Genomic DNA, 25,930 nt, shown 5'->3' with positions numbered 1-25,930 from the left:
GAGTTGGCTTTGTCCGCGGCATAAACGCCTTTAAATAAATACTTTTTGAAACTATGGGGAAAATGAATGGCGAATAATTCCCTGGGCCCTCGCCCCCTTTTGTTCTGAAAGGGGCCGGGACTGCGACGCTCTATAGTCACAATAATATTCACCTTCTGTGTCCAGTCAAACACTGGCCTTTACAGGAGGCAAGTCCCGTGTTTAAGTGTTCATTTTACTCTGATGGAATGGGCACATTCACACACCATGAATGGTGCCCAACTTCAACCATCAGCAATTGACGCTGGGACTGTAATTGATGCTGGCTGAGCAGAGGGCCTGTGCTCAAACGTTACACGCCGGCATTCCGATTAAGTCCGCTATTCATCGGCATTCTGACTTGCCGTATTACTAACCCTGTCCCTAACCCTATAACCGCACGCGAAAGCCATGTACAGTCGGAATGGCGGTGCTTCGGAATGCCACTGTCTCCGTGCTCAAACATTTCTTTCAAACAGGCTATAGGCTACATGAAGAATTTGCAGGCTTTTCCTGAGCGGCATAGTTCTCACCGGTACAGAGCACAATTTATGCTGACCACCTGAACGCCTAACACTTATTTCTTATAATTACATCCTGTCACATATTGGTTACTCCGTCTAGTAGCCGAGGAGCCACAGGCCAAAAACCTCAAGGAATAGAGCTAATAACCTGTGATGTCATGACATACTTGTTTTAATTTGTGGTTTGTCTATTCACTATTCACAGAATGAGAGGTCTGCTCTGCCGGAAACACGAAAAAAAGTTTTGGCCATTTTGTATACCACATGCACCATAAACAACCAATATAAGGCAAACATTTCCGAGTTTCATCAAGCTTTAAGTAACGAGGGGGTTTTCATGATTCTGAATCCATTCCAAGCATTAGTTTCGCACGAAAAACACTCCTTGGCCTAAATTCGGCCATAGCCACTTGTCCAAATGTGCCCAAATGTGCTGACCGAATCACATTTGTGATGACGGCTATATGGCCGTTTTTAGCCCAAGGAGTGTTTTTTTCGTGCAAAACTAATGCTTGGATAGACTCGGGAGTAGAACCGCTGCTCCTTCGCCTGGAAAGGAGCCAGTTTAGGTAGTTTGGGCATCTGGTTATACAGTAGGATGCCTATGGGCGTCTCCCTAGGGAGGTCCTCGACGCACGGCCTTGGAACGTCTCGGGCTCCCCCAGGAGGAAGTCACTATTGTTGCTCTGGAGAGGGAAGTCTGGAGCACTCTGGTGGAGCTGTTGCCCCCGTGACCCAACTACGGATAAGCGGTTGAAGATGGATGGATGGATGGATGGATAACCTAAAGTGAACAAAGAGTGTTTTTGTAATTACAGCATCACGTAGAGGCGCAGTAAAGCTATGCAGACTGAGGCTGGGGCACTGCGGCTTAAACAATAACTAGTTTTTAAAGGGAGGCATGACACAGGGCTTTGTCAGTGTGGGAAGCCAGAAACTGTGAAACACATTCTCCTAGAGTGTAGTAATTACAGGACCACTTCACAACTTTTCAACATATCTTCATATAATAGGTCCTCACTAATAATCTTCAAAAAATGGCGCAATTTTTGTTCCTACTCTGTCTCTCATAGGAGGGCTGTGGGCAGTTCAGAAACCGTCTTCCAGTGACATCATCGATGAGGAATACAAGCTAATAGATACTGCAGGCTTTCTAGTCCTGAAAAGTTGCAATGCGAAAATGGAAGCCATCGTTCTCACGATAATGAAAATCTAAACATTTTTGTAAAAAAAAATCTTGTTTAAAAAATACCTGCCTAATGATGATGTCACTGGAAGACGGTTTCTAAACTGCCCACAGCCCTCCTATGAGTCACAGACTGAGTAGGAAAAATTGTGCCATTGATTATTAGTGAGGACCTATTATATGAAGATAGGTTGAAAAGTGGTGAAGTGGTCCTTTAAGGATGGTAGAGGCAGGAGTGGAGTCCTTTTCAGTTTTTTTTCGTAATTTGGCCTCAGTTAGAAACACCAATTGATCTCAGAGGCAGTTCCTGCGTGACACTGCAATATATAAGATTTAGGTGAATAAATCACCAGACCAGTGGAGGGCAGTAATACGCCTCGCGGCGTCAACACTGCCGGAAATCAAGAAGAAGAATGCTTGGATTCACAACCATGAAAACCAAGGAAGCTCTTAGAAGGAAGTGAAGTGGTCACGTGACTGGGCTGCGCCATGACACTTTCATGGACACTTTCATGGGACCACTTCACGTGACCACTTCACTTCCTTCTAAGAGCTTCCTTGATGAAAACCCCCTAGTTTGACATGTCACATGCTACTTAAAGCATGATGCAATTTAGACATTTTTGCCTTATATTGGTTGTCTATGGTGTGGTATACCATAGTCAACCAACTTTCTTTCGCTATGTTTCTGGCAGAGCAGACCTCTCATTCTGTGGACCTTAATGACCAAGCGAATAGAGAAAACACAGATAAAAAGTATGTCAGGTCCTCTCAAATGTTGGGTGACCGGCTCCCCGGCTGTACATGTTGCACAAACAACTTCCCCAAAGGACACAGATTTAGTATAGTGGAAGTTCTACCACGTGTGCCTGGTTTCAAAAGGCTAGTATAGTGTGCGTGTGTGCGTGTGCATGTGTTCATCTCCAAGCAGCAAGCTGTGGCTTTGTATTGTGGCTTGTTGCTGAGATTGTCCTTGACCATGATCAATCCGATGATTCCTCTGGAGGTGTGTGTGTGTGTGTGTGTGTGTGTGTGTGCGTGTGCGTGTGCGTGTGCGTGTGCGTGTGCGTGTGCGTGTGCGTGTGCGTGTGCGTGTGCGTGTGCGTGTGCGTGTGTGTGTGTGTGTGTGCGTGTGCGTGTGCGCGTGTGTAATGCATACTTGTAACATAGGCCGCAATACATACAATGCAAGTCATCTGGAGCAGTGAGCTGCTTTATGCATGAACTGAATTTATGTGGGAGAGATGCTTGCACACACACACACACACACACACACACACACACACACACACGTTTCTCTCCATGCTTAAAGGAGATCAGTATCACATCAAATTTGTCTCGACTCAATTTACATGTTGTCTTGTCTCTCTCTCTCTCTCTCTCTCTCTCTCTCTCTGTCTCTCTCTCTCGCTCCCTCTTTCTCTCTCTGTGTCTCTCTCCCCTTGCTCTCTCTCTCTCTCTCTCTCTCTGTTCTTCATTTCTCTGTAATTACAGGGTAAAATAAACATCAGTTGGATGGGCCACATCAGTCAGGGGTGACACACACACACACACACACACACACACACACACACACACACACACACACACACACACACACACACACACACACACAGAGAGAGGGAGCATATTCAGCCAGTTCAAAGTGAGTCAGTAACACTAGCACTAGCGGCAGAGGTTTTTGCGAAACTGAAATCATAGAAATTCCGTTTATTTTTCCATCTCTGTAGCTTTGATGCCCAACTGGATCCATATGTCCCCTACAGCTCCATTTAGCCACTGGGATTCAAACCCATAAACTGGATCCGTCTCCCCCCCACACGAGCAAACTGGGAGGTCATGAGTTCGAGTCCTGATTTAACTTGTTTATGAGGGAAGGGTTTTTGTCCATTTGCCATGTTTTTGCTAATACGACGGCTAAAAGTCATGAAGTTCATGTCCCTTGGGGGGGGGTTATATGAGTGGTATAGGATGTGCATCATTTCAAAATCAAAAGGTCACACTTGGATGTGTGCAAGAATGAAGGCTTCATGCAGTGTTGTTTTTGGCAGCACATTTCTATTTTAGTTTAGTCATAGTCTTTGGACTGAAACTTCATTTAGTTTTAGTCACATTTTAGTCACCTGGAATGTCTTAGTATCATAAGATTTTAGTCGACTAAATCTACAGTTGATTTAGTCGATTAAAATGTATTTTGGCGGGTCTTGATGCTGTTGTAATGAGTGTTTTTACACTTGCTGAAAATAGCCGATCTACAAGCTCGCGTTGTGAGCTTGTAGATCAGCTATTTTCAGCATGCAACCAAGTGTAAAATGACTTGTACTGGATCTCTTGTCCACTAGTCCCTTCCTAACATTTTAGTCTAGTTTTTATTTGTCAACAAAATTGTCAGTATTTAGTCTTATAGTTTTAGTCATCGTAGCTTAGTTTTCATTTAGTTTCCATTTGTTTTTGTCAGTGAAAATAGGTAGTCGGCGAACATTTTTCGTCTTAGTTTTAGTCAACGAAAACAACACTGGCTTCATGTGTCTTTAGGGCTAAAGGTTCAAGGAGCATGGGTATACAACTATACATTACAGCAGTGGTTCCCAAACTTTTTCATGTCAAGGACCCCCAGTCCCCACATTGATACTCATTATCCCACAGACCCCCATTAGAAAATATATGCCAGGGACCCCCCACAAGAGAAGATTTTTACAGCTCTAGCAGTGGTTTTCAACTATTTTCATTTCAAGGACCCGCAGTTTGACATGCATTAGTGCACAGACTCCCATTTAATGGCATTTCTATATCTCTGAGGCCCCAATTTATATTGTAAAAAATCTATGTTAATTTAACTCTGAGAGTGTACGGATGGAACCAAATGGTTTCTGGTTTCAGTTGGTTCCATTTGTATGGAGTGGAGTGGATTGGGTAAGATCTTAATTTTCGGGCCTGTTGAGAACTAGAGTTTAAATGGACAGGTATCAGTCAAAAGGGAGACATCGAAGAGGAAGGATGGATGGGGAAGGATCAAGATATGGAATGTCAGAACATGTCAGCTCTATATTTGGAGATCTAAGGGTTTGAGGTTTGAGGTCAGATGTAGAGTTGCCGGTCAACATCGATGACATCCACATCAGGGACATCTGGTCTCCATCCCTGACGATGTCACACGATGTCACCTGCTCCATCCCTGATGATGTCACGTGATGTCACGTGCCCGACCAACACACTGACGAAGGTCTCAACTGTATAGTTGCGACAGAACTACTATGGCTGTAATGCACATAACTCGAGCACCGTTCGCCCCACCGATTTCAAATTCGACACACACGTTCCCACACCCCCACATGGAGTGCACTGCAGTGCCCGGTGTCGAGTCGGTCGGACCCGCACGGTTGTCCAGAACCGCCGCGAAAGGCCTCTGCCCGGGCTCTGCGGACGGGGGCCCCTGCCCATACTCCATATATGGAGCTGGCCTATGTTCTGGCATAACAACACTCCATATTTGGGCATGCCTGACGCAGAACTCCATATATAGGAATAAAGGGACACAGAGAGACGGATACAGAAATCCCCGCGTAGGCATCGTCTCTCACTCTTTCTCTCTCCCTGACGCTCTCACTTGCTGCTGCTGCTGCCTGTGTGATTTTACATCGAACACATGCAGAATGGGCAGATCTATATGAACCCAAAATGTGTTCATCTGGCTTGTATTCTGGGCTTGCAGATTTGGTATGTTTGGTGTGTGACTATAGACAGACCCCACCAGGCTTCACCATGCAATACAAATCATGCTGTCTGCCTTCTGCGAGTCTTTAGTAGCCTATAATGTAAATACAGCACAGCAGCACACAGGGACATGTAAATAATAACATCTTAGCCGACGCGCTGATCGTCTGAAAAAGGTTTTCAAAGTGTGAGTGCTTAATATTATTATGTTGTATGTTGTATAAGTCGTTGGCAAAATATCCAGTCGTCCTTAACACAATATATGCCAGGTTCGAGATTTCTCGTATATAGAGCGTATAAACCCGCCTGTGCCAAAACGAGAATTCACTTCTAGCACCTTAACTAACATCAATGAGTATAATATCATGCGCAGTACTGTATGCATCTGCTTCTATGCTGACGCACCTTTATATCATATCCTATCTACTAAAGTTACAAAAAAAAAAATACTGGAGTAAAAGTACAATAAGTAAAAGTATTGAAAATTGGATGCTCCATGCACTATAAAGTACAGTACATAAAGTTACTTTCCACCACTGCAGATGGATAGCTGGAATAATGTAGGTCAGTGACCACACCATGACCGTTGATATATGGACACATATACACCCAAGCGCAAGCATGCATGTACACATGCATGCACGCACGCACGCACGCATGTACGCAAGCACGCACGCACACGCAATATTGGCCAAACAACACTGAGTAAATGAAAAACATCAAATTTTAATAACACTGCACATTAAAAGGTACATAAGAAGTGCACGCGTGCGTACATGTGCGTGCACAAACACACTACACACACCCACCCACACACACACACACACACACACACACACACACACACACACACACACACACACACACACACACACACACACATGCACGCTATGTGTGGTGTGTGTGTGTGTGATACATCCATCTCTGTCCGTTTAAAGAGCTTCATGTCAGAAAGAAAAATCATTTTGGTCGTCTTTGGTTTCTGGTCTTTTCTTTTTTGTCTTTCATGTGTCTTTTTTCTGCTTTCAGTCCACAACACCCACACAAACACATGTCTCTCTCTCTCACACACACACACACACACACACACACACACACACACACACACACACACACACACACACACACACACACACACACACACACTTTTCCATCTCTGTCAATTTCTCTTTCTTTCTCTCTCTCTCTCTCGCACGCACGCACGCACGCATGCACGCACGCATGCATGCACACACAGTCACACACACACAGTCACACACACACAGTCACACACACAGTCACACACACAGTCACACACACACACACACACACACACACACACACACACACACACACACACACACACACACACACACACACACACACACACACACTTTTCCATCTCTCTCTCTCTCTCTCTCTCTCTCTCTCTCTCTAATCATCTCTCACAGACAAGCTATGCATCACTGACTGAACACAATCACTTTCATTAACTCCCTCTCTTTCTGGTCCTCTCTCCAAGTTCCTCTGTTACTCTCTCTCTCTCTCTCTCTCTCTCTCTCTCTGATGTGATAAATATCCACAGATGTGCATGGTATACACACACACACACACACACACACACACACACACACACACACACACACACACACACACACACACACACACACACACACAGAGACGTGCGTGCGTGAGCACACACACATGCAGGCGTGCGCGTGCATGCCGTGGAGAAATAGCATCAGTGCATGTGTTTCTGTTGTGCTGTGCATTCTGGTAATAAGGTCATTCATCTTCATGCTGTGTGTGTCCAGATACATTCTAGGAATCGGTTTCATATGTGAACGTGGAGCATCCCTACACACACACACACACACACACACACACACACAGTAGAGGATCTCTATTTTAGGATGACCGGTGGGTGGAAATAGCCGATGTACAGGCATTGTGATTATGTCAGCTTATCCCATTTTGACCTGAGATCTGATTCTAAAAATTGGATAGATTTTTGGAAAGAATTCCTCCCATATTTTACTGTATGTCCATATTTGGGCCGAGCTCTTAACCATGAGGATTATCTGCGAGAGATATATCTGCAACATCAATAACACCTGTATACCACGTGTTCATAGAGACTTCAAGAAAGCCTTTGGCATGCTGCGCTGTGGGCGACCATGAGGAAGTATATAACATCAGCCCTAACCTTGTCAGTGTCATTCAACACCTGTATACAACAAAGCTATACCAGCGCAGTTATCTACAACAGAGCTATCGGAGACTGGTTCAGGACAACAATCGAAGTGCGCCCAAGGATGCCTTCTCTCACCCATTCTCTTTAACATTTTTCTGGTGCGTATAATGAATGACGGATGCCCTGGCAGATCATGAAGAAGAAGCAAAATAACTTGCCAGCCCAGTGGCTTGACATCACTTTCCTGAGCCTATATGGAATGGAAATCCATGCAGAGAAAACAAAAATGACGACCGACAACACCAGTGGCATATGCTCAGACATCCAAGTCAAAGGCCAGGCACTGGACACGGCGTCTATAGCTTCAAATACCTTGGAGCAATTGTGTCCGATGAAGGATCCAAACGGGAAGTCCTTGCCAGAATTGCTCAAACAACTGCTTCCCTGGCAAAACTCAAGCCCATTATGGAAAGACAAAAAACATCAGTCTGGCATCAAAGGTGAGACTATACTGCGGTCACTTGTCATCTCAATCCTTCTATATGTGTGTGAAACTTGGACTCTTACAGCTGAGCTACAGAGGAGAATACAGAGCATGGAGATGAGATGCTAGAGAAGACTCATGGGTATCTCCTACACCCAACACGTCACAAACGAGGAAGTATACGGCAAAAGATCAGCCAAGCCAGCGGCCCACATGATGACCTTCTGACCACTGTCATAACGCGTAAACTGAGGTGGTATACTATATGGACACATCACCAGATCCTCAGGCCTTGCAAAGACCATCCTGCAAGGCACCGTACGAGGTGGCAGGAGAAGAGGGGGAGACAAAAGTAAAGATGGGAAGATAACCTCGGAGAATGGACTCACTCGAAACTCAGTGAGGCAACGAGAGCTATGCCGAGGACAGAGAGGGATGGAGAGAGCTGGTCAACAGGTCGTCTGTGGTGCCCCAACGACCCTCCGGGGTTTACGGGATAGGTGAGGTGAGGCAGGGTTAAAGTAATGTGGAAGTACTCAGAATGTCCCATTTCAAGTTTTCATATGTATAAAAAAATCTTTTGAAAATAGCTGATCTACAATCTTGGTTAATAATCAAAATCTACAAAGTAAGTAAGTAAACTAAGTTTTCAAATCAATGTAGTGGCGTAATATTACAATATCTGGATAGTGTGGAGCTATCATAGGCTTCATAGGCATATAAACGTAGACACCTCTTCCGTCTCTGGGGGGGGGGGCGTGTCAAAATTGAAGGCACAATTCTTCTCACAAGCTTCCACGTGCGTAACAAGTCCCAGAAAAGACGCGCTGTGATTGGCCAGTATAGTCACTTGAGTGACAGCGAGAGACATGGAGGATTTGCATGAGTGACGTCACTGCCTTCATTGGAGACACATCAATCCAATGAACTGCATCTGTTTTTTAAATATCTATGTTTGGCACTATACTATACTAACTCCAGGCTGCCTCTGCATGGCCTCTAGCTGTAGGCAGATGGCGCTGTAGGCGTCTGCCTGTCTGGCCAAACTATGGTCAGCCATTGTCAAAGCCTCTCTCAGGCTCTTATCAGTTAATGTGGTTACAGTCCACCACAGTACAGTGTCTGTTCAGGGCCAGTCTGTTTGTATAGTTTGTGTTGTCAATCCAATAAGTGATGCATTCTCCTTTTTTTTCTCCTTTATTTCAGTGGTTTTCAACCATTTTCACATCAAGGACCATTGTTTATTCAACATTTGAGCCACAGTCCGGACCACCATTTGATGACATTTAGCCTCTCAGACCCAGAACTTCGAATATGTTGTTGTCCTTGGATAAGATTTTGTCCACAATTAAATGCTAATTGTGTAGACTTCTTGTAAATTTAGTGATTAACAATACTGTAAAACTCTCAAGAGTTAGAGATCTAATAAGGGTCCATGTGGTTCCCCAACTCTTCCATCATTCAGCCAGGGACCACCTGGAACCCTCTCAAGGACCTCTGGTGGTTCCCGGACCGCTGGTTGAAAACCATTTATTTGGTTATAAGGTCTAATCTTCTGTGTTCATGAACTGTGACTGCTTTGTGTCTGGCTGGAGCATGGGACGAGAGCCCGACCCATGCCAGAGTTTTGGGTCAGGCCCCGAATTTGAAGAGTCCTGAGTCCACGGCAAGCAATGTTGATGACGGATAATAGTTTCAAAGTAGTGATATGGGAGATTAATTGGCAAACACATTCGATTGTCTTTACAGATAAACAAGCCCAGTTATATCTGACTTGCCTATAAGCCTGCAGTGCAGATACCCTGGTACTGTACATGTATTTTTCAGAATATGGACAAAAGTATGAATACAGAATGACATCATATTGACATCGGTAATATTGGTTATCGGCCATAACGGCAATTAATTATATCGGATATCGATATCGGCCAACATGGCTCATCGGCACATATTTCAAAGTGCAAAGTCTTGAATCAATCTGAAAGATTGAGATAGAACACTTTTTGATAGATGATTTTAATTAATTATTGATATTAAACGTCAATCAATTGATCATTGATCTATGAATGTAACGTATAGTGAAAACTATATGTTCAAGGTTCAAGGTTCAGCAACTTGGACACTCAGGCATGAAGGAAGCATGAGTTCAAGTCCGTTTCTCTCCCCTTGTCCCCCATATATGGGGACTAGGTTGGTGGAGGGTGTGTAGAGCCCCGGATCACATTAGATGATTGACACAGGGGTGAAAAATGGGTTACAAAATCGTGGGATAAAATATATATATATATATATATATACTGTGTATATATATATATATATATATATATATATATATATATATATATATATATATATTATATATATAAAAATTAAAAAAGTTCAAGAAAAGAAAACATCTGTCTTCAAAACATTTCTGTCTTCAAAAATGTCAAACAGCGGCCAATGTGTCGGCCAAACCAATATAATGGGTCAGTTTTCTGTCTTCCAGTCCTGGCAGACAAAGTCTTTATAATGGTAACAGGCAGGGTCGCTCTTATTTAACATGTCTCCTTTTTTTAACTCAAAGGATATTGGCCAAATTCAGCCCCCTGCATGTATTAGATTGGGGCTTTTCTGTTTGTACCCGAAGAACACTTTGGCAGTCGGTTCTATACAGTACTTACTTAACCCATTTTGCGCGGGAACCCATTTTGGTGTTAGCATCATGTCGTGCTTTAGCTATTGAAAAATAGCAGATCTACAAGCTCATAGCGCGCCACCGAGTGGCGCGCTACGAGCTTGTAGGTCTGCTATTTTTGAGAAATTGCAGTTTGGAATTGAACTTCATCCTCTCCTATACCCCTTCAAACTCAGGCCCGCATGGCCACTTCTGGTCTGCGGTGCAATTTTGACTGGAAAGATCAATCAATCAATCAATCAATCAATCAATCATAGGAAATATATAAAATAAGATTTTTTTTTGTTATTGTTATTAGTTATACTTTTTTTTTTTTATATATATATTTTTTATCCCACGATTTTGTAATCCATTTTTCACCCCTGTGTCAATCATCTAATGTGATCCTGGGCTCTACACACCCTCCACCAACCTACGTAGTCCCCATATGGGGGACAAGGGGAGAGCAACGGACTTGAACTCATGCTTCCTTCATGCCTGAGTGTCCAAGTTGCTCCTTTACAACCTGACAGGGGGGGAGTTTCCCTGGTTGGACGTATATAGCGCGTGGAAGGAACACGTTATTCCAACCAGTTCCTTTCCCCTCCATCAGGCGCCCCGGCTGGCCAGGGGAGGCTGTTATTAGTTATACTATAAGATAAGATAGTGTTATTAGTTATACTATCTTATCTACTATCTTATCTTTAATGACATTATACTATTACATGAATAAATATCCAGGAAGGCCAAACCGTGGAGCGGAATGCCAAGTCACTTCAGAGTATAGACTCACCTGGCCCCACTCAGAGCAGCAGCAAAAAGATGAATACAGAAGTTGCAATACTCGAAACGCTATTCGGTTCTTCTATAGCGTCTGAAACCCTACGCTAAAATATGGAAGACTTGAGCACTAAGCAGGCGCACTGCCTGCTTAGTGCTCAAGTCTTCCATATTTTAGCACAGAGAGACACAGACAGACAAACAGACAGACGCAAAACAAGCCCTGCACAGCCTTTCATCCCTCGACTCCCTCTTCCATGTCCATCCCTCCAGTCCTGTTTTAACTATTGAAAAATAGCAGATCTACGAGCTCATAGCGCGCCACCGAGTGCCGCGCTATGAACTTGTAGTTCTGCTATTTTTTGAAAAATCGTGAAAATGTGCCTCCAATCTTTGAATATATATTATTACAGACTTACAGAGTGAACATTTTAACTCAAATCTTTGCTTCTGGGGAGGTCCCTGGAAGAACATATTTTCAGATGGGGGGGCATTCTTGACATGAAATATTGAGAACCACTGATACAGAAACTGATTTTGAAGATTTTTACTTTCGACGTCGGGCCTAAATGGGTTAATTCATTCCCTTTGCCCCTCCTGTCATTTCGCTCTATTGCGCCATGTTCTCGTTCAATAGAGAGCGGCGCTCCGCGGAGCATAGATCTCCACCATGCAGGGTTGGTTGGCCTGTCATTGTCACCGCTAATTATGGAATGCCTGTCATTGTCACCGCTAATTATGGAATACCTGTCATTGTCACCCCTAATTATGGAATACCTGTCATTGTCACCACTAATTATGGAATACCTGTCATTGTCACCACTAATTATGGAATACCTGTCATTGTCACCACTAATTATGGAATACCTGTCATTGTCACCACTAATTATGGAATACCTGTCATTGTCACCACTAATTATGGAATACCTGTCATTGTCACGCTAATTATGGAATACCTGTCATTGTCACCACTAATTATGGAATGCCTGTCATTGTCACCACTAATTATGGAATACCTGTCATTGTCACCACTAATTATGGAATACCTGTCATTGTCACCACTAATTATGGAATACCTGTCATTGTCACGCTAATTATGGAATACCTGTCATTGTCACCACTAATTATGGAATACCTGTCATTGTCACGCTAATTATGGAATACCTGTCATTGTCACCACTAATTATGGAATACCTGTCATTGTCACCGCTAATTATGGAATACCTGTCATTGTCACCACTAATTATGGAATGCCTGTCATTGTCACCGCTAATTATGGAATGCCTGTCATTGTCACCACTAATTATGGAATACCTGTCATTGTCACCACTAATTATGGAATACCTGTCATTGTCACCCCTAATTATGGAATACCTGTCATTGTCACCGCTAATTATGGAATGCCTGTCATTGTCACCGCTAATTATGGAATGCCTGTCATTGTCACCACTAATTATGGAATACCTGTCATTGTCACCCCTAATTATGGAATACCTGTCATTGTCACCACTAATTATGGAATACCTGTCATTGTCACCCCTAATTATGGAATACCTGTCATTGTCACCGCTAATTATGGAATGCCTGTCATTGTCACCGCTAATTATGGAATGCCTGTCATTGTCACCCCTAATTATGGAATGCCTGTCATTGTCACCACTAATTATGGAATACCTGTCATTGTCACCGCTAATTATGGAATACCTGTCATTGTCACCGCTAATTATGGAATACCTGTCATTGTCACCACTAATTATGGAATACCTGTCATTGTCACCGCTAATTATGGAATACCTGTCATTGTCACCGCTGATTATGGAATACCTGTCATTGTCACCACTAATTATGGAATGCCTGTCATTGTCACCACTAATTATGGAATACCTGTCATTGTCACCGCTGATTATGGAATACCTGTCATTGTCACCACTAATTATGGAATGCCTGTCATTGTCACCGCTAATTATGGAATGCCTGTCCTTGTCACCACTAATTATGGAATGCCTGTCATTGTCACCGCTAATTATGGAATACCTGTCATTGTCACCGGACTCCTGAGATCATGTTTAATGCATGTTGTGTCTTTTGCTTTTGTATGTGGTGTTGTGTGTCTTGTGTCGCGTCCATGTAGTGAGTGATATCTGCTCCACTGTTCAAATCAGCTACTGTTTAACTGTACCACGCACATGCACACACATGCGCTCTTTTCTATTGTACGCGCACGCGCACACACACACACACACACACACACACACACACACACACACACACACACACACACACACACACACAGAAAACGTATATATGCGTCTCTCTGTTTCACTTGGGTTCTGTCCAGTTGGCAGGCTCCGACCCAAGGCAATGGGAACCAGGTTCACTGTGTGTGTGTGTGTGTGTGTGTGTGTGTGTGTGTGTGTGTGTGTGTGTGTGTGTGTGTGTGTGTCTTAGTGGCAGCGTATAGTTAGACACAGCTGTTTGACAACTAGCTCCATTTTGCGAGGGAGTAGCATAAAGGGGCTTCTGTGTGCGAGCCATACTACTCACACACACACACACACACACACACACACACACACACACACACACACACACACACACACACACTTATCGTGCTCTGGTTTGGCCAGCAGCACACGACGGGTTCCTGACCTCAGCAGCAACCGTTGTGACTGCCTCAAGGTTCTACAAGTGGAACAGTGGCTGGCTGGGGAGAGGAGAGGAGAGGAGAGGAGAGGAGAGGAGAGGGGAGGGGAGGGGAGGGGAGGGGAGGAGAGGAGAGGAGAGGAAAGATATGGGTAACGCGCAATATACAGCAGAGCATCCGGAAATACCCTTTTTCCATGCATAAAATTCGCCTAAATAAAACTATAATAAAATAATAATAGAACGGAGGACGGAGCAAGGCCAGACCTATAGCCTTGTACTGTATGTACTGTATGTGAATAGCAGTATTTTAAAATCAATTCTGAACGAGACAGGCAGCCATGTCGCGGCTGGCCGGAATAGGAGTGATGTCGTTGAACGTTCTGAAGCCAGTCAGGCTGCAGCATTCTGGACCGACATATAGACGCTTTATTGGGAGAGACGGGAGTAAAGGGAATAACACTATATAGTCAACACGATGCATGCGTGGGTAACTTTTGTTAAGTCACTCAGGGCGTGCAGAGAGAAAGGGTTTGGATTTGTTTCGAAGGTGGTGGAAATTAGAGGACTGGACAACCATCTTTACATGACCCTCAGTGTTGTTTTTGGCAGCAGATTTCTATTTTAGTTTAGTCATAGTCTTTGGACTGAAACTTCATTTAGTTTTAGTCACATTTTAGTCACCTGGAATGTCTTAGTGTTTAGTCTAGTTTTAGTCGACTAAATGTCATAAGATTTTAGTCGACTAAATCTACAGTGGATTTAGTCGACTAAAATGTATTTTGGCGGGTCTTGATGCCGTCGTAATGAGCGCGCTATGAGCTTGTAGATCTGCTATTTTTCAATAGCTAAAGCATAACATGATGCTAACACCAAAACGGGTGCCCGTTCAGAATGGGCTAAAGGTATAATAACAAAGTTTCCAAAGTGGGGTCGATCCGGGGGCCAACCATGGGTCCTTGAGGGAGTTCCAGGGGGTCCCCTGCAGCTAAATGATATAGTTTGGAACCAAATGGACCCTTATGGGTCTGTAACTCTTGAGAGTGTACAAGTCAAACCAAATGAACCCTATATAACGGGTCCATTAGGTTCTATTTGTATACACTGTCAGAGTTAAATTAACATTGATTTTACAATATAAATTAGAGGTCCCAGAAATAGAAATGCCATTAAATGGGAGTCCGTATATAGACTAATGCCTGTCAAAGTGTCAAATTTGTGGGTCCTTGACATGAAAAGGTTCGGCAACCACTGTTATAATGTACATTGTGAAGATCATTTAGCCGCATGTGAAACAGTCCCTGCTCAGCTAAAGAAAAATGATTAAGTTCAACCTTTGAGTGCTGGAACCAGCCAGGGGAAAGTTGTTGATGTTCCCCCGTGGGTTTGAGCCCTTTGTAGAAACTTTATTGGCACAGTCGGCCATGGACACAGACGAGTTCGGGGGAATGAAGCTGCCGCTATGCCTGTTTGTTGACCTCCGTCGTCCCGGCAACTGGTCTCCCACAGAGATGAGGATATATATCCTAGATAGCCCTCACACACATACACACACGCACATGCACACACTGGCACACACGGTCATACTTTGAGGCGGTTACGTTGAATTGAGGCCAACCTTGTTCTTTGGCGCGACAATAGCACTCTCTGTGTGTGTGTGTGTGTGTGTGTGTGTGTGTGTGTGTGTGTGTGTGTGTGTGTGTGTGTGTGTGTGTGTGTGTGTGTGTGTGTGTGTGTGTGTGTGTGTGTGTGTGTGTGTGTGTGTGTGTGTGTGTGTGTGTGTGTGTGTGTGTGTGTGTGTGTGTGTGTGTGTGTGTGTGCGCTATAGTGCAACTTTTATGATCCCAACTTGAAACAGACATTTTGTATTCTTTGAGTGTCTTTACTGTGTGCGTGCGTTCGTGCGTGCACAGCAGTCTTAATGTGTGAAAGGAAGCTAACTGCTGTCAAGTGTCAAACTATACTTCTCTTTCATGAATCTTTTCTCGCCTTTCTCTGAGTGTCTGACAACCTCCACACAGAGGAGAGACTATAACAAAATGAGAGGGAGAGAGGGAGAGAGAGGGAGAGGGAGAGAGGGAGAGAGAGGGGGATTCTCGCAATTCCTACATTGGTCCAAGGTTCAACATTCTCCTTCTTTAAATTAAATAAACTAAATAATAATTAAGCTATGATGACCAAAAGGTATGGCTGGTTAGATCCACAATTTTGTCAACAAATACAAACAATAAAACTAAATCAATATTTGTTGTCAAAATGAACACTTTTGGGGCCAATTTTACCTGAAAACAATTTTACCTAACGACAAGTGAGACAAACAAGTGCTGCGACAAACAAGAAATCTTGTCCTGTTTTGTCTCTCATTCTGGCCAATCACAATTGGTGTCTTACATTTTTTGCCCTCACTTTTTATCCTCAATATGTACTTTGCTCAGCCAATAAAATCATCGCTATGGGCTGATCATCAGCCAATCAAATCATTGTTTGTATTCACACAAACATAAGCTATAGGAGTGATAGCGCACCTCAAAAACACAACCATCCATCTCTCTGTCTCTCTCTCTCGCTCTCTCTCATCTCTCTCTCTCTCTCTCTCTCTCTCTCTCTCTCATTTTCCTGTACAGCACTTTGTAAACCCTGAGTTTTGAAACGTGCTATATAAATAAAATGGATTGGATCCCTCCATCACAGAACTCATGGACTTTGCGTCACCCTGCTGTTGCACAACTGTGTGTGTGTGTGTGGTGAGAGATGGAGAACACAGCTTTAACCACATGACCCCTTACGTTACTATTCCGTGCACGTCATGATAGGCATATATTCTGTGAAAACAGCTTATCTGTAGATCAGATGCATGTATTTTCGGCAGAGATTTGGTCTGTGCGTGTGCGTGTATATTGTGTGTGTGTGTGTGTGTGTGTGTGTCTATACCTCACGCACACACGGACGCACACAAGATTGTCTCAACAAACAAGGAAAGGAACAAGCAGGTCTTACTGTACATGCACAATAGCTAGCTGGCTAATAAGCCAGACTCAAATCACACTGTCCTGTTTTTGCCAACGGCTGATTCGGTCTGGCTTATTATAGCCAGGCTACATGCACAACACGATGCATTTTATATCTGTGTCAGGCTGTGTTCAAAGACAACATTTTCTGAATCAACGATCGCATATTATTATTATTATTATTTAGGGGTCAATTAAGACCATATAAGAATTCCGCCATTTTAGCAGTTTTGGCATTTCTTCACGAAATTGGCAATATGGTAGAGGGCCGTGATAATTCCTCAAGGAACTGAAGCTCAAGTAATTCGTCAAAAGACCTCTGACCTTTAGATCTCCCAATGAGCCAATGAGCACATTTTATGATTTGCTCTATCCACTTATTCTGACTTCTTTTCAGCCACGTTAAGGAATTCCGTGGCCTTGGGAACCACTCCCCTTGAAATCGTCTCTAATCTGGTTATACGGGACTACACTATAGCGTTGACAGACAACCACTTCAGCCAATCGGCGTAACAAAAAAAGCTGATGTCATCTCAGTCTACCAGTAAGATGCCTGAGGGCGAGAAGCGACCTCGCCCTAAAGGGTCTGGCCTTACAACCAGACCCCTTCGTACCATATAAGACTCCTACACTCTGAGGTATCGGCATGGCCCAAATACCTTGTATATAGCTTCACCAAGACCACCGTTCCAATTACCTCTGTTTAACAAATTCCGTGCTTTACATTAAAATATGACATAATACCCAGGCTATACCGGGATTGTTTAATTACCTTTTGGAGCATATACGCCAAAGTATTTGCGCCTTTTTGATCCCCCTGAAAATAGTCCCATGGTTTGTTGTCGAACCGAAAAATGATCCACAGTCGTGATGCGGAAGAACAACAAACAGTACTGGCGTATGGAGCCCAGTGTTCACTTGCATTGAACTCATTTTCCCAGAAGCCCTTGCAGCCCATGCAGTGCACGGGTCGATTTCCGGTTACGTCGTCATAACGCGGCGGCCTCGTCACCAGGTCCGCGACAAATCCGCTATTTCTTTTAAATCATTTAAACAACGGCGAGTTAAACGCATAAAACAAATAGAACTGCACTCTGTCGAGTGCATACTTGCTTGTTGCACACTAGTAGGCCATAAATGGCCAACTAGTGCGCAAGCAGAGCGCGCATGTAATGTTTTCGCCCGCTGTAAACTGCCAAATCTCAGTATCTCTGTGAAGGAATGTTTGAAATGATTAATGTTTAGATGTAATTATTTGCTACCTACTATACATGTAAACATTTAGTATTAAGTATGATTCTAGTTTCTATCTATATAAGAAATACTGTTTTATCGTTGTAGATATATTCTGGATCCCTTTTTTTTTTCAGAGAAAAATAAATCAAAAAAGGTATATAAACTGAATTAAAATATGTTATACAGTATACTTTTTCTGTAAACGGTGGAATCTCAATATCTCTGTGAAGGAACATTTGAAATGTGTAATTATTAGGTGTAACTATTTACTACCTATCTAATTTATGTATGTAAACGCCTATAAAAAAAAGTATATAAACTGAATTAAAAATTTAATTTTAATTTTAAATCTATTTCATGTTAGACTATAGTGATATTAATACTAAATCATGGTCAGAGTAATATGTGTCTCTAACTTCAATTTCTATAATAATACTTTCACATTTGTTAAAATATACATGATCTAAAATATTTCCGTAATCTGTAGTTGGATTTGTATTTAATTGTTTAAAGCCTAATTTTGACATGTAGGTCTTTATACTTCTTTCTATCTTAGTATTATGGTCTTCATTGAAATCTCCTATTATCAAAATTGCAGAAGTCGGAGATGATATATACTGTACCATGTATTCGAGAAATGTGTTTAATTTTGAAAGCTCTGTTTTAGGTGATCTGTACATAAGAATGATATATAGATTTTTATCTTTTACATGTATACATATATGTTCTACTTTCTCTAATATCCTGCTTTCAGTTGGAATTTCTTCAATGGAAATATCTTCTTTTATAGCAAACATAACTCCCCCACCTATATCTTTTTCTCTATATCTTTTCCTCATCCGCAGAAAAACATCAAATCTGTGCCCGTATTGCTGGATCAATGATGACGAAATGACCATATTTCTTACGTCATCATTTAGAGCTAGTCATACACGTATTTCTTACGTCATCATTTAGAGCTAGTCATACATCAAATCTGTACCCATATTGCTGGACCAATGATGACGAAATGACCATATTTCTTACATACACACCACGTACTCTAGTCCCAGCAGATCAGGCACAATTTGGTAAATTATTTTTTTATTGATTATGTATATAGTATACGTATGACTAGCTATAAATGATGACGTAAGAAATATATATAGTATATATATAGTATACTGTATAAAGTGTGTAGTTGTAAGTTGATTAGCGGTATTCTGTGGTCACTTTGGTCCAAAAACCGTGACAGCCGTTCCGCCATTTCAGGACCCCCCCCAGAAAAACATCAAATCTGTGCCCATATTGCTGGACCAATGATGACGAAATGACCATATTTCTTACGTCATCATTTAGAGCTAGTCATACACGTATTTCTTACGTCATCATTTAGAGCTAGTCATACACATACACACACATTTGAGGCTTACGCAGAAAAACATCAAATCTGTGTCCGTATTGCTGGATCAATGATGACGAAATGACCATATTTCTTACGTCATCATTTAGAGCTAGTCATACACGTATTTCTTACGTCATCATTTAGAGCTAGTCATACATCAAATCTGTGCCCGTATTGCTGGACCAATGATGACGAAATGACCATATTTCTTACATACACACCACGTACTCTGGTCCCAGCAGATCAGGCACAATTTGGTAAATTATTTTTTATTGATTATGTATATAGTATACGTATGACTAGCTCTAAATGATGACGTAAGAAATATATATAGTATATATATAGTATATAGGCATATACTATATATGTATACATATATACTCTATACTCTATACTGTATAAAGTGTGTAGTTGTAAGTTGATTAGCGGTATTCTGTGGTCACTTTGGTCCAAAAACCGTGACAGCCGTTCCGCCATTTCAGGACCCCCCCAGAAAAACATCAAATCTGTGCCCGTATTGCTGGACCAATGATGACGAAATGACCATATTTCTTATGTCATCATTTAGAGCTAGTCATACACGTATGTGTATGACTAGCTCTAAATGATGACGTAAGAAATACGTGTATGACTAGCTCTAAATGATGACGTAAGAAATATGGTCATTTCGTCATCATTGGTCCAGCAATACGGGCACAGATTTGATGTTTTTCTGGGGGGGTCCTGAAATGGCGGAACGGCTGTCACGACAAATGGACCAGGCCGATCACATTACTTGCGCGCTCTGCTTGCGCAAGTAAATAGCGGGTTCAGCGTATTACGCAGGGGAAGACAATGGATTAAATGTCGCGGAACGCAGGTTATGCAGTCAAACTGTTTTAAACATCCCGGTTTAAGTTCTAATCGGGCACATAACCTAACCTTTGAATAACAGTCCTTATCGATCCTATTTAATATGCCTGCTGGGGCAGACCGGCGTGTGCACGCATCCGCCATGGGTGACGTCAGACTGTTGGGCTAGTGCGGCCTCTTTGGCATGGGATGAACTTTGACTAATACATCACAATGACCTGCATGGGCACCGCATATGATGGGGGGCTGATGTCATGTGAATGTCACGATGACCTGGGCACCTGGGAGGAATAATAATAATAATTTTATTTTTTATTTTTTATTTTCATGCAGCCATGAGAAAGGCTGGAGCCGTGGGATTTAGCCACAAAGTAAAACCATATGATGACAGTATAGCGACATTACTCATTACATCACACAACGTGGATGCAATCGCTGCATTAAATTTAGCAAAATATGGCAGTGGGTGTATTATTACTGTAGTGGCACTATTGTAGTGGCAGTCTAATTATTCTCAAAATAATGTACCACTGAGTAGACCTCACAAAAACACAAAACAGTAATTGTATGCAGTAATTGCATAATGTTTTACTTAGAAAAACATTACCGAGTCCAGTGTACGGCGGTCTAACTGTGTTGCTTCCATCAATGTCTGACTCCACTGAACTAAAAGACTGACATCATCATAATTTATACTGATATTTTTATTCCCCCCCCCCCCCTTTTATTTATTTATTCTGATATTTTTATCAGATAAAGGTCCGGTCAGCTAGACCTTGTTAGACACACAGATATGACACTCGTGAAATGCAATCAAATTACCAGCATAGCTTTTTTTTTTTTTTAACTTAAAGTTTTTATCCCACGATTTTGTAACCCAGTTTTCTTTTCACCCAGTGCCACTTATCTAATGTAATCCTGGGCGCTACACTTCCTCTGCCAACCTGGGGGGGCAGCGGACTGACCTCATGCCTCCTTCTATGCATGAGGAGTCCAAGCTGCTTCTTTTCACCTGACAGAGGGGAATTTCCCCGGCCGGACGTAGCGCGTGGAAGGGACACGTTATTCCGACCAGTTCCTTTCCCCTCCATCAGGCGCCCCGGCTGGCCAGGGGGAGGTAGTTTTTAGAGACCAGGATTACGGCATGTTTTTGTGAGGGTATCTACCCTAGGGGACACAGGGAGAACATGCAAACTCCACACAGAAAGGCCCTATCGCCAACCCCCGCCTCGGGTATGGGCACTGATGACGCGGAGGAGGGAACACGCCGCCAGTGCCCACAGTGTCCCCAGCGGGAATCAAACCCAGGACCTTCTAGCTGTGAGGCGACAGCACTACCAACTGTGCCACCGTGCCCCACCAGCATAGCTTTTTAACCCTTTGTTTTATGTTTGAATTTACTCAAACATAAAACATCAGCTCCTACAATTATTCACCTTTTTCTATTTAGACCCATAGCCACTGGTATTACTGGTGGACAAACTATGCATTACCAGTCTGGTAATGCATATAGTTTGTCCATCTGCGCCTGTGTAGATTGATTGCTGATTGGTCATGCCTGTAGATGATTAATTAAATAATAAACGAGTAGCCTAAATGTTAGCCTCATAATGTCAAACGTCTATTGCAACGTTTTTGGAAAGAATGAAGTCAGCCGTCGTCCCCAGAGGAGCTATAGCCAGCTAGGAGTTCAGCAGCATTCACTGGGCACTTGATTAGGCTATATGGATTACTATGTGATTGAAGACATCAAAAAAGGTCATAATTGTATTTTTTGGCGAATGGATTTTCATTGATTATGCCCATGTTGTCTGCTGCTATGTTGCTTAATTTGTAATTTGGAAACGAGTTGAAACTAGTTTGTTGTGCAATCTGTATGCAGACTATGGTGTGTGTGTGTGTGTGTGTGTGTGTGTGTGTGTGTGTGTGTGTGTGTGTGTGTGTGTGTGTGTGTGTGTGTGTGTGTGTGTGTGTGTGTGTGTGTGTGTGTGTGTGTGTGTGTGTGTGTGTGTGTGTGCGTGTGTGCGCGCGCTGCACTGCACTCACTTTTAAGACAGTATTATGGTGCTAGTAGACTGCCTGGGAGTGTGCATGTTGTTTTACGGTTGTTAGTTTATATTTGGGAATGTGTTGCCATGAAGACATGAAAGTGTCTTGTAGCAGCTGTATAGCAACTTCATATTTTGAGGAAATTGAAGGGAGGAATAAGTATTAATTCTGCATGTGCTGCGCATGATATGTGCATCATGTGCCATTTGATGCCATGCCCAGCCTATAATTAATTCCTGGGACCCTGTACTTGATGGTATAGCTTCCAAAAGAGAAGAGAGAATGTCACCTGAACATAAGAGTTCACCTTTGTTCCGTCTCTGTCCAGCAGAGGGCGCTCTACACCAGTATTCTGTGTGGGGCAGACATGGTTTAAAAGGGAGTGACAACATGACACAGTAACACAGGAGTGGACAGTGATGTTACAAAAGCTACAGGTTGCAACATTTAGTCCCTGAGGAGGGGGGGGGGGGGGGGAGGGGTTAACAATTGAAAGCGGCTTCACTGGTATGGTGAACAACTTTTAAACATTGTGTGTGAAATAAAAAAACTATGATTGTAAAATGAAGGATGTAACCCTAATAGAATAAGCTATCCTATTTTAAAATTACAGAGGGTCAATCGACGGTGGACGTCACGGGCGTTTACATGCGGACTTGCAAGGCACAATGTTGCTCCAATCCGCTCTTGGCACAAACACTGTCAGCCATGACAGTATAGTCACATCAGGGGTCCCGGCACTGTTGTGGGAAAATGGAGAGAGGCAGGCAGGCAGACAGGCAGGCAGACAGACAGACAGACAGACAGACAGACAGACAGACAGAGACACAGAGACAGACAGACAGATAGACAGAGATAGGGAGAGACAGACAGAGATAGGGAGAGATGACAGATAGCGGGACAATGACATCTAGATTGACGGGCACACATGAGGGGGGACTGTGTGGCTGCGCTGGAGTCAGCCTGCCAAGCTTGCAGACACTGTTGCCATGTCGGCTTATTGTAAGCAACGTTGGCCTTGTTTTTCTGTAAAGTAGCTTGTAAATAATTGGTTTCACAGTATAGGTGCGGGTTGCGTTTTATTTGTTTATTTATTTTATTTTTTATTAACTTTTTTTTGGGGGGGGGGGGGGACGGGACGGGACGGGACGACAACTTGCTTCTAAAGTGTACTTCAATGGTTTATCTGACTTGCTCTGTCATGTTCATGTGGCCTGGATATATAGTCATCTCTTTTGGGCTCGCTTTCACCGAACCAGTTGCTTGTTTCTCTCGCTGAATGTGGCAACGCCGCTCACAGAGCTGATAAGACCTACAGAGAGACAGGGTAATGACACAACATTGATGAACACTGATAGCCTTTGACGAGAGAGAGAGAGAGAGGGAGAGAGAGAGAGGGAGAGGGAGAGGGAGAGGGGATTCACACTGAGACGAACTGCGTCCGTTTGATTCGAACCATTCCCAAATACGGTTGCCTGGTCCCCGCTGGCCAGGATTCACATTGGCCGAGATTCAACAGGTTGGGCAATCCGTTCCCGGGAACGGTACGCATCATTCACACACCACAACATCTGCAAAGTGGTCCCGAGTGCGGCAGTGCGCACCCGGGACCATAGTCTGTGAATCCCCTAAGAGAAGGAGCAGTGGTGTAAAAACTATACTTGCATGTGTTATTCAAATGTACCGTATGTATGAAAGTATTTTGAAAATGGCAGATCTACAAGCTTGCAATGAAGCGACGCATTGTGAGCTATTGTAGTTTGTCTATTTTCAAATGGCCAAAAAAATGGCCAGCCACCCGTCGAAGAAAACTCATTTCGGCCGCTTGTATTCGCAACCTTATTCTTTCGGTCATGACCCACACTTCATGACCATAGGTGAGAGTAGGAACGAAGATTGCTCGGTAGACGGAGAGCTTCGCCTTCTTTATTTTTATTTTTTTGTATTTCCTATTTTTCTTAGGTTGAAAAGTGGTGAAGTGGAAGTGCGCATGCCGGTAGGCCAGTAAGGAGAGAGTTACAATAATCAAGTTTTGATATGACTGATGTCTGAATAAGGGGCTTGCCTGACTCCTGGGTGAGGAAGGGTCTAATTCGTCGGTCGAATGTTATAGACGGAGAAGAGGAGAGGCGGTCCGGGTGGGGTCCGGGGACCCCCAGGTGTCCTTGAGGGAGTTCCAGGGGATTCCCCAGCTAAATGTAGATAGTTTGGAACCAAATGGACGCTATAACGAGTCCATTTGGTTCCATTTGTACACTGAGTTAAATTACCATTGATTTTACAATATAAATTGGGGGTCCCACAGATATAAATGCCATTAAATGGGGGTCCGTAGACTAATGCATGTCATACTGGGGGGTCCTTTAAATTAAACGGGTTAAGAATCTCTGCTAGAGCCGTAAAAATCTTCTCTTATGGGGGTGGGGGGTCCCCTGGCATATCTTTTCTAATAGGGGTCCACGGGCTAATTGGTCAATTTGGGGGTCCTTGACATGAAAAAGTTTGGGAACCACATGACATAGAGAGGAGATGAGGAGAGGAGTTGGCATGGTTCCACCGAGGGGCTCCTTTGGGTCCTCAGCGTTAAGTGGTGTCTTTGTCCTCCTCTGACGCCCCCCTCCCTCCTTTTCTCTTGGTCTTTTCTCTCGCTCTCCCCCCTCGCCCCTTTTAACAGTAACCAGAAACCCAAGGTACACACAGAGAGAGAGAGAGGGGGGGGGAGATAAGAACTGTCTCCTCTCAGTAAGAGAATCTCTTTCTTTCTCTCCGTTTTCTCTTTTCTTCCTCTGGTAGAGCATGTTTTATCTCTCCCCGCCTGAAGTCTCTCTCTCTCTCTCTCTCTCTCTCTCTCTCTCTCTCTCCCCCCTCTCCCCCCTGCATTCATTGTCAAGGTCAGGAAGACTCTTTTGGCAAGGTGTCTCTCTCACTCACACACACACACACACACACACACACACACACACACACACACACACACACACACACACACACACACACACACACACACACACACACACACACACACACACAGGGCAGCCTCTTGTGGTATATCAGGGTTGAGAAAGTGGGTTCAGAGAAAGGTTGGATGGACTGATGTAATGTTGACCTGAAAACACACTGAGAAGGATTCTCCACGTTTAATCAGCGGTTTTCAACCCTTTTTCACATCAATAAGGGCCATTATTTAGTGGGCATTTGAGTCACGGACCACCATTTGTATGAC

The sequence above is a fragment of the Protomyctophum parallelum genome (genome assembly GCF_964188405.1).
Source record: "Protomyctophum parallelum genome assembly, chromosome: 18".
NCBI lineage: Eukaryota > Metazoa > Chordata > Actinopteri > Myctophiformes > Myctophidae > Protomyctophum > Protomyctophum parallelum.
This window is presented reverse-complemented; position numbering follows the sequence as displayed.